At 34.7% G+C, this 11021-nt stretch overlaps 1 pseudogene; it reads left to right on the forward strand.

The window, feature by feature from the left end:
* The first annotated feature begins 954 nt into the window (after positions 1 to 954).
* Positions 955 to 1254, forward strand: LOC114029122 (annotated as a pseudogene).
* The last annotated feature ends 9767 nt before the right edge of the window (positions 1255 to 11021 follow it).

Consider the following 11021-nt stretch of genomic DNA (forward strand, 5'->3'; position numbering starts at 1 on the left):
TGCATTTATGTAATACCACTACTACTACTACTAATAACATTTATGTAATGCTGTGTGCTAGGAATTATGCTAGTGCTTTACAATTACCATGTCATTTGATCCTCACAACAACTCTGGGAGATAGGTACTATTATTAACCCCAATAACAGATGAAGAAACTGAGGCAAACAGCAGTTAAGTGACTTGCCCAGGGTCACAGAGATCTTCATAACTCTAGGCTTGGTGCTCTATGGGCCACCTAGCTGATACATACACACACACGCACACACACACACACACACACACACACATATACACACTCTATCTGTGTATGTATACATGTACAGATATATACACATAAGCATGTGTTCATATATACATAAGTATGTAAATATACAGATACTTTGGTGTGTGGATGTGATATATCTATACACACATGTATATACATTAAGTATATAATATACATACACAGAGGTTCACTTTTGCCTTCTCAGGAAAGTACTTTTGATACAAAGCCTTTCACAAATTTATGATACTCCATTTCTAGCCTTATATTATGTCCTACTTTGCACTCTTAAGCAAAGAACCCCCATTTCTTGAAGATATACTACTCTTTCCTCCTCCCTGCTTTTACACACATTATTTCTATGCCTCAAGATCCACTTTCTCTCTCTTCATTTTTTAAATGTAAAGCCATCTTTAAAAGTGCAACTTAAAATTTCTCTCTCCCATGAAGCCACAGTAATGTTAGTAGCATTCCTTCTGAGTTATCATGTAATCTTGTATTTTATAGAAATCAGTTTTGCAGTCACCCAACACACATCAGACTATAAGCTTCTTGAGGACAAAGACCATTTCTTAGGTAAACTCTCTTCCACAATGGCTGACAAGTATTTTTCGCACAATACACATTTAATGCATTTTTATTTATAAAGAAATTGGGCCTTTCTGAGCTCCGGCCCCGCAACTGGCATCATGGCTAAATGTACCAAGAAGGTTGGAATTGTTGGTAAATATGGAACACGTTATGGTGCATCCCTCAGAAAAATGGTGAAGAAATTGAAATTAGCCAGCATGCCAAGTATACCTGCTCCTTCTGTGCCAAGACCAAAATGAAGAGACGGGCTGTGGGTATCTGGCATTGTGGATCCTGTATGAAGACAATAGCTGGTGGTGCATGGACCTACAATACCATCTCTGCAGTCACAGTCAAATCTGCCATCAGAAGACTGAAGGAATTGAAAGACCAGTAAAATCTTCTTATCAAATATCTGTGGCCCATAGTCCAACAATAAATGGGTTAATTTATGGAGTAGAAAAAAAGAAACTGGGGGGAAAGAGTGTTTTCAAAGCAAACTGATTTTGAAAAGAAGGGAAATTGTTAGTCTAAGATTAAAAGCCTTTGGTTCCAAGCTTCAAATTCATGAGAAATATGCTAATTAAAATGATTGCCAGATTTGCTAAAGTACCACATATTACATGAACACATATACAATTATTTTCCTTTCTGTTTCAGCTGTGCATGAAAGAAATAAAACTACATTTATTCATACATATTCAGTTATTAGGTCAATTTATTGAAATCTTACTCTATCTACACACTTTTAAGTTTGTGATGTAAAAAAGTCAAGAGCTGGGCATCAAAAGCAGAGTTGGAAATAATGGAACAATAAAGGAAGAAGATGGTGTAGGAATAAAGAAGACAAAATGAAAAGAGAGATGGAGGGAGGGAGAAAGAAGTGGAGTGGAAAAAGAAGACATAGAGAAGTGGGAAAGCAGGGAAATATGATTTAAGAGTGAGAAGGTGGGGAGGAGCATAGGTACAGTTGCTGAATTTTCTAAACTCCGAAATAGAACATGTGACCTGACCAACTGTATTCTTTTTACAAAGTCTTTTAAAAAGTGTAACTTCTTTTCTTGAAACCAATATTATCCTCAAACATGTAAGATGTATGGTTGCATTAGGCATAAAAGATGAATGAGAAAAAAAGGGGGAACAATGTTCTATAGCATTTGCCTTTATTGACCAATGTTATAGGTTCATAGATTTAGAATAAAAAAGGATTTTAGAGGTTCAACTCCTTCAAAGAAATTCCAACCAAGAGAGATTAATTACCTCACCCAAGGTCTTACAGAATAAATATTTGAAAACAAGTTCTCTGATTTCAAAAAAAGTATTCTCTCCACCCCACTGTATGCACCATGTAGTCTCCTCTAAAGTACTCAAAGTTAGCCTACATATAAAAGATGGGCTAGGCCAGGGAAGTATCCCTCATGTATACCTAGAGGTTTAAAAAAAAAACAGGTGGTGGGGAGGAGGACTGAAGAAGGGCAAGTTCCATTCTAGGTTGCAAATAAGTAAACACTGTTACTCTTTAAGAACATAAGGAACTAGTCTCATGGCTAATGTTGATTGTTTAATAGGTGTCAAGTAGCCTGGGAGTGGTGAAGGAACAAGGGCTTATAGAGAGGCTATATTATGATGAATTAAACTTAAGTGTTAAAGTGCCTAAGAGCCTGAATGTTAAAGGCTTTGGATTTTATAGGGAGGCAAGGAGGGAGGGAGGGAAGGAGAGAGAGAGAGAGAGAGAGAGAGAAAGAGAGACAGAGAGATGATATAGAAGCAATGAGTTGGTATAAAAAATGCAAAGAGTGAATAAAATATTACTGAATGAAGGGGAAGATTTTTGACTAGTAATAGCTAGGCTACAGAGAAAAAGTGAAAAGTGTTAGGGCAAGTGCACACTTGGCCAGTCTAGCATTTACCATAGATAAACGTCTGAGCTGGAGGCAGCTAGGTGGCTGAATAGATTGAACACTGGACTTGGAATTAGGAAGTCCTGCGTAAAAATCCAGTCTCAGACACTTATTAGCCATGTGACCCTGGGCAAGTCTCTGTGCCTCAGTTTGCCCTTCTGGAAATTGGGGTTAGTAATAGCACCTACTTCTAAGGGTTGTTGTGAGAATGAAATTAGATAATATTTGTAAAGTGCTTTGTAAACCTTAAGGCTCTATCTAAATGCTAATTATTAATGTCATGATCATTACTAATAGTAGTGTTAATAAAAGTCTGTATGTGGGTGAATGGGAAGGGTGATGTAGTGTATTGGATTTTCATCCCCTTCTCTCTTATGTGAGCAGAAGAAGGTGTCATAGTGTCTCTAATATATGCCTTCTCATTTCCTTTGATAAAGTTGCCTCCCTAGTGCAACTAGGGAGTTTCATTACGTCTTGACCAGATTCTTGTTATAACCTACTGGTAGGTCTCCTTTTTAAAATCTTTCCTCACTCCAGTCCATTCTCCACTCAGTCAACTAAGTGATCTTCCTTAAAGTGCAGATCTTATCATGTCATCTTCTTATTCTCATCCTCCTTTACTCAATAAACTCCCCTACTACCCCTAGGACCAAATATAAAATCCTGTTTGCATCACTACCTTTTCAGTTTTCTTGGGCTTTACATCCCTTCACATATTCTCCAATCTAGCCATACAGGCCTAATTGCTGTCACATGTGAGATTCCATCTCCTTACTCTGCCTTTTTCTCTGGCTGCCCATAATGACTGAAATGTTGTCCCTCTTCATGTCCCCCTGCTTTTTTTCAAGACTTAGCCCACATTCTGCTTTCTATGATGCCTTTCTTGGGTCCATTCCTCTCCTTGCCTCCCACTCCCAGTTTCTTTTCCTCTAGGATTACTTTTTATTTACTTTCTTTGTATACAACTGATTGCTTATTGTCTCAGTTTCTTTCCCAGTTTCTTTCTCTCTAGGATTACTTTTTATTTACACTCTTTGTATACAATTGATTGCTTATTGTTTCACCATTAGACAGTGAACTCTTTGAGAGCTGGGATGATCGTTTGCCATTGTGCTTAGTACAGTGATAGGCACACAGTAGGCTATTTAAAATGCTTATTGATTAACTGATTGTAAGGAATGACTTGTTGGGTAGGTGGGTGGGTGTGGAAGAAGATACCCTGAGAAATGAAAGTGATATAAAAACTAATGACATCAATTGAATTTTCAAATAAGTAAAAAAAAATCTTTACTAAAACTATTTTTATTTTTTAATTTTTTTTTATAAAAGAAGCTTTGTTTCTTAAAAAGTCACTGTTGGCTATTAATGTTATTATTTGAGAATACTGAGGTCAAAGTACAAATTTGATTCTGAGTTACCATCCCACCCTTTAAAAAACTAAAGTTTACCATTGAAGGGTATTGTCTCTGCTTTAAATCAAAATATGATAAAATCTTTTGTTTAAAGAGTAAGATTTGGCCAGAAGGAAAGAAGTACAATGACACTTTGATGAACACATCTTCATGGAAGAAAATTGTATTAGCTAAATTGTCTGGAGTCTTGGAGGGATTGGGAAAAGTCCTGATCTCAGGTCTGGGTTATATGCAAAGAGGATAGGAACAACGCTATCTCAGAAACCAAGTTTGTATGGGTAGGGTAGGATTTGAGTTTGATTGGACTCATTTAACCTGTTCACCTAGCAGTGAGAGGGTTTCTGTATGGTCTCTGGTTGCACAAAGGGGTCCATTCTGAGAAACATGGGAATAGGGCCCAGTCAGCCAAGAAAGCTATTTGAACTCTGAATGGAAGATAAGGAAAGGAAACAGTTGCCTGATAAGTTCAAAGAAAATATTTAAACCATTTTGCCTATAAATACTACCTACCTCATCTTTCTTTCTTTCTTTTCTTTCTTTCTTTTCTTTCTTTTCTTTCTTTCTTTCTTTCTTTCTTTCTTTCTTTCTTTCTTTCTTTCTCTCTCTCTCTTTCTTATTTTTTTTTTGAAGAGAGGGTGTACTTTGCTAACTTCAGCATTCTATGTATATGTGAGTTTTTCTTATTAGCAATTAAATTAAATAATTCAACAAGCATTTATCAAGTTCCTATCATGTGCCAGGCATTGTGGTTGATTCTAGGAATACAAAACCAAAATGGTCCCTGCCTTTGAGGAACATACAAGAATGTTGTTGCTGTCTTTATTACTGTTACAAAGTAAACAACTGCAGCAGGAAAATTATTTAGATAAAGACTCTGTGGTGCAGTGCATAGAATGCTGGGCGGCCTGGAGTCAGGAAGACTCAACATCATGAGTTTAAATTGGGTCTCAGACACTAGCTGTGTGAACTCTGGGCAAGTCACTTAATCCTGTTTTCCTCCATTCATCATCTGTAAAATGATCTGGAAAAGGAAATGGCAAAAAACACCAGTATCTATGCCAAGAACACCCCAAATGGGGTCATGGAGAGTTGGACACATCTGAAAAAAAAGGTCCCTTAACAACAATAATTTGTTAGACTAGATTCTTCTGCTAATGACTTGACTCCTTGGGCATCCATTCAGATCTATGCCACCTTCTGAAATTTAAATGTGTATATGTGTATGATGTATTGGGGGAAAACTAATATGTGAACAAATAAACAAGTACAAAATTCACACAAAATAAATGCAAAATAATTTTGATGTGAGTGAGCAATAACAATTGGAGGACTCAGGAAAGGTCTCTTGAAAAAAGAAACACATTCAGGGCAACTTTTACTATTATCCCCTTTTTTCCTTCTCTTGTTATACTCCATGCATTTCTTCTAGATGCCTTAGATACCCTAGATACCCTATTGCCCCTTTATTGCTTCTCCAATTTCTTTCATGTCTCTAGATATCCAGTGCTGGTCATTGAGAATATTTACTCTTCATTTCTGTATTCCCTTTTTCTCCATTATTTCTTCTATTTTATGACTTCAGTACAAATCTCTTCTGGCATGACAGTTAATTAATTTGATTAGACAATTGTATTAAAAGAATGGAGGGTAGAAAGCACCTTTTCAATTAGAGTAGCCTACTGAGGTAATGATCAGGCTCTGGTTATTCTAATAGAGAGGGATGATTTCAATTATGGGAATTCCCAACTTAGTTGGAGGAAAAGTTGGGAAAATGGCAGGTCAATGGAAGACAAATTTGGGAAAATAAAGCTTTACGGTGACCTTCTGATAATTTCTCAGAGGAATCTTCATTTACACATCATCCAAAGTAGAATTTATGTGTTGCTAGCAATGTGACTATGTATTTTTGGAAGATTCTTCACACTTTAATTCCTATGACATGATAAGGCTATTAGGCCTTCATATAGCATTATTGTCTTCCTATACATCAAATTTAAAGGTTCGGGATAAATCTTAAGAAGCTAATGATTGATATTTCTGGAACCATTTTACTTTCCCTTAGTAACTCATTGGAACTGGAAGCTACAGATTTATAATAATCTTACTTTTGAAACAAGGATCATAAGAACTAAGAGATGGAAGAGATCTTAGATCTAGTTCAATGGTTCTTAACTTAGGACCTATGAAATTAGATGGATAGTTAGAAAGATAGATGATAGATAATAGACTGATGTATAATAGAGAGACAGAAAAATAGATGCTAGATGATTGATGATAGATTGACAGATAAATTAGATTATAGGATACATAGCTAGCTAGCTAGCCAGCTGGAATGAATAACTGTATTTCAATAATATTGGTTTCAGTGGGTTAAGAAATCTTGACATAGTCCAATGCCCTCATTTGCAGATAGGGGTGTGGACTGAGTCTGAGAGGTTAAATGACTAGGAGAAGGGAAGGAACTACTAGTAAAGGGGACCAGGTGGATCTCCTGCAGAAGGCAGGATTTGAGTGCTGAAGGAAATCAGAAAAACTTTGAAGTAGAGATGAATTCTTACCCAAAATCTTAAGTCTTAACACTCATCAAATACAAGGTTTTTATATTTATTTGCTGCTGTAAGTTATATGTCTACTATGCTCCATTGATATAACTTTCTATTTCTTAACCAGTACCAGACAGTTTTAAGAATCATTGTCTTATAATATAAATATCTGGTACTGCTAAACCTCTTTCTTTTACATTTTTTTCATTAGTTCCTTTGATATTCTTGACTTTTTGTTCTTCCAAATGAATTTCATTATTTTTTCTAATTCAGTAAAATATTTTTGGTAATTTATTTGGGATGGTGTTGAATATATAAATTTGTTTACGTAAAATTGCCATTTTTTTATATTGCCCTGCCTATCCATGAAAAATATTTCTTCAGTCATTTAAATCTGATTATATTTGTAAAAAGTTTATATACATTTATACACATATATACACATACACATATATAAACATACATGTACATATACATACATTATATGTAATTTTGTTTAAATAGTTCCCGGGCTTGTTTTGGCAGGTGCACTCCCAGGTATTTTATACCGTCTAGAGTTATTTTAAATGGGATATCTTTTACTATCTCTTTCTGCAGCAATTTATTAATTGTTTCAACTAATTTTTTAGTTCAGTCTTTGGGATTTTCCAAGCATATCATTATATCACCTGCAAAAAGAGATAGTTTTATTACCTTATTCCCTATTCTGATTCCTTCTATTTCTTGTTCTTCTCTTATTACTATTGCTAGAATTTCTAGTACAATATAGAATAATATTATGTTACTGAAATGCTTGTTTTATTACATAAATTAAAATTAAAATTTTTTAAAAGAAGTCGAGGTGAAAAGCGGGAGCAATGCTGCTATGAGAAACAGCTAGCCAGTGAGAAGATCTTTATCTTCCCAGACTATAATCCTGATATTTTTGCCAAAAGGCAATAGCTTTCTTAACTTAACTCATTTTCTTGCTCCTCTCTTTTCTCTTATCTCATTATGTCTTTCTTTTCTGAGATATGATGATGGGAGTTTTCCATCAAAAAAGACGTGTGGCTGTCCAAAAGAAGAGTGAACTTTCATTTTGATTCCCATACTCTTTTTAATGTCTGATGTTTTGTTGTCCTTTTTGAGCTAAAGTCTTTAGTTACTTCATTAATGCAAGTGAAACCATGTTAACTGATAATCTACCACACAATCTCAGATTTGTGACTCATAGCTTATGTGCTGGAAGGGATCCACACTATAAAAACATGTTCTCAAATTCAAGAATTTAACACCAGGAAATGTTTCTACTTTAACTGTCATTCTCTTACAGTACATAATACATAAACACAGGAATCATTTACTAAGGCAAATAATCAGTGTCTATTTCATTAAAAAATGTGTGCATTTTTGTGTGTATACACATATGACATGTAAATTTTTGGTGTATTAGGAATATCTTCATTCAATTATAGGTAGAAAAAATATGGTCTTAATTCAAATATAATTAAAAAAGATAAAAGCAGGTCAAGATTCCTGCACTTCTTTTCTCTTTCTCTACCACAGATAATCATTTGCACTGACTTTAAGTGAAAGATTAGTCATTTCAGTAAGTCAATGTACTTTTAACAACCATGTTTACTCACTTTGGAGAAAGGAGAAAGTTTTGTGATGCAAATGAGAAATCTACAAAATGATATATTGGAATGTTATGCTTTCTAAGGCAGGTAAGAACATTTCCAGAAAGAGCAAGTTTCAAATTTATTCCCTATTGGAATGACTTCTGTGAGAATAGAAATATTTTCCCAAACAGCCTATTAATGAATAACAGAAAGACTTTGCTTTTCTCACTGACAAAAAGTTTTATTTTGCAATATTTCATATTTGAAAGAGACCAGTAGGCATTTTTCTCCACTAATAACTATATCCCAAATTAACGACACTTGTGTGAATGTTTACTAATCTATATGTATATATGTAAATATAATATAGATAGCATATATAATGTGTACCTCCATTGTCTTTATTTTACTTCTTTGGCTAAGCATTTGGGAAAACAGTAAACCTGTCATTGCACTTCACCATTTAGTTATAAACTTTCTGTACTCTACTTTTGCAAACTTCAGTAGAACTTATTGATTTAATCTAAATAAATGGTTACATCATATTGTAAGCTTAACATTTTACAAAATTGAATAAAAAGATCAAAGATTCTTAAAATATATTTAGAAGCAGTAAATATCTTACTATTCTTTGTTTTCCCTTAATTAATGAGTAAAATTTAAGAAAGTAAGAGAAAAAAAGTAATAAGTCTAGAACAAAAAAAAGAGGTTTGTAACTTCCATGTACAAAACTCTCTCAGCAGTCTAATATACAAAATAATAAATAATATAAATGCATGACATTAAAATAGTATTTTAGTTTAACAATGACTATATTTACTATAATGCCAACTCTGTATTCTCAATGGAATATCTGCCCACATATCTATTAAAATACCCCTGGAAAAACTACAGAAATCAGTTTTGAAGAAGAGATTATCCTTACCTGAGTAGTTCTCTGAGATGATTTAAAAATGACTAAGGTTAGCGTAGGTCTTTTGTTTTCACCCAAGTAAATCTCTAGTTGTCACTAACAGTGATATGTCAGTATAGTTCTTTTTTTTTCTGGCAGGATAGGGTGTGTCTTTGAACACTTGTTATAAAACTTAAGAATATAATACCCAAAGAATTGCCATATAATTTCTAGGGCATGAGTCTTTAGTTAATACCTTCCATTTCAAAATAAATAGTCACAACTTAAATATATTTATGAAATTAATTTCTGAGGAGAATTCAGAATAATTTTAAAACTCAGCTTTAATTCAATTTTTAAAGATTATATATTTCATCTCCACTCATCTTTTTAAACAATTGGTTTTAGAAGAAATGTAATTAAACTATAAACATGTCTGGGTAAATGATAAGTATCTTATCTCAGGTTCAGGTAAAATGTAATAATAATAAAACCCTGACAACAACAATGGTTATGTTCTCAGTTAAATAGAACAACCTGATGGAGGGTGAAATTATGAAGGAAGTGAGATGAACATTAAAAAAAAAGAGACTTTCCTGGAAGCTAGTGGGTTCCTGACCACTAGAATTCTCTTAGTAAATTAAAAAAGCAACTACAGCAACTGGAATGAGGACTCTTAAAATCTGAGGAACTTTAAAATGCGATGTTATCAGTTTCTCTTATCCATTTCAATTCCTTTATGTGGTGGTAAATGCCATTCCAAATGAGTGATTAAGTGATAAACAAGGCTGCCACACTGGGGGTGGGGAGTAGGGAAGGAAACTCTGGTCCTTAAAACTGGTCACTATAGTAAAAATGCACCTTGCCCGGTTATAGTACAGATAAAGAAATGTGGATTTTGATTTATCAATATGAGGTTAAAGTGAGCCATGTCACTGAACAGACCTTACTTTGCACTAGTGGAGTAACTGAGTTTAGGTCTCACAGATAACTCACAGCTCAGAAGAGCTAATATCAGAAGTGACTTCTGTTCAGGTCCAGGAAGAGACCTCAGAGTTTGTGCTGCTACATGCTTCTTGGGGAACAGACTAGAGGAAGTAAATATCTTTAACTTTGCTAATTGGAAGAGCTCACTGGAAAAAGAGAGTTTTTGCCTTTACTTATTTTTTTTTTTTTTTGCATTTCTACATGAGATGGAAACCTTTTATAAGCCTAACCAGGAGAGTAGAACTAGAAAAATTCTGCAGATGCCAGGCTTAGGTTTTCTGCTTTTGCTAATGCTGACCAAGGTAGAGAAGAACTGGAAAACCTCTGCAGATCTCAGGTTTAGAGTTTTTGGCTTCATTGAGAGAGTGTAATACTACCTTTCCAGTGCAGAAAAGGAGCAAACTGAGTGGAACATACAGGTAAGAAATAATTCACCCAGCAGGAGAGAGGTGGGGCCCACATTAGGAGAGGAGGCTCAGATAAACCAGCAGAGGAGTGCCTCCTTTCATCAACGTTATTGAACAGAGACAAAAGATCTCAGGGTTTACAATCCAGATATGTTAGTTACTGTCCTCATGAGAACCCTATTAATTTTTTTTGTTATGTAGGTCTGAGTCCACTGTCCCCTATTGGACATCATGTGCATTGGTAAGAGAGTGTGCCCCAGGCATATGGATGAGAAGCTACACAGTTGTGGTTGCTGCTGTTGCTTCGCCCTTTGTTGAATAAGTATTTTCATGACCTAATTTAAAGAGTTTTTGGTCACATGACCAGCAATATATAGGACTGAATGTTTTCTACAATCCCAAATAATCTCTCTCTCTCACTCTAGAAGAAGAAGAAGGAAAAG

This window comes from Vombatus ursinus, unplaced genomic scaffold (genome assembly GCF_900497805.2).
Source record: "Vombatus ursinus unplaced genomic scaffold, bare-nosed wombat genome assembly UNPS02014909.1, whole genome shotgun sequence".
NCBI lineage: Eukaryota > Metazoa > Chordata > Mammalia > Diprotodontia > Vombatidae > Vombatus > Vombatus ursinus.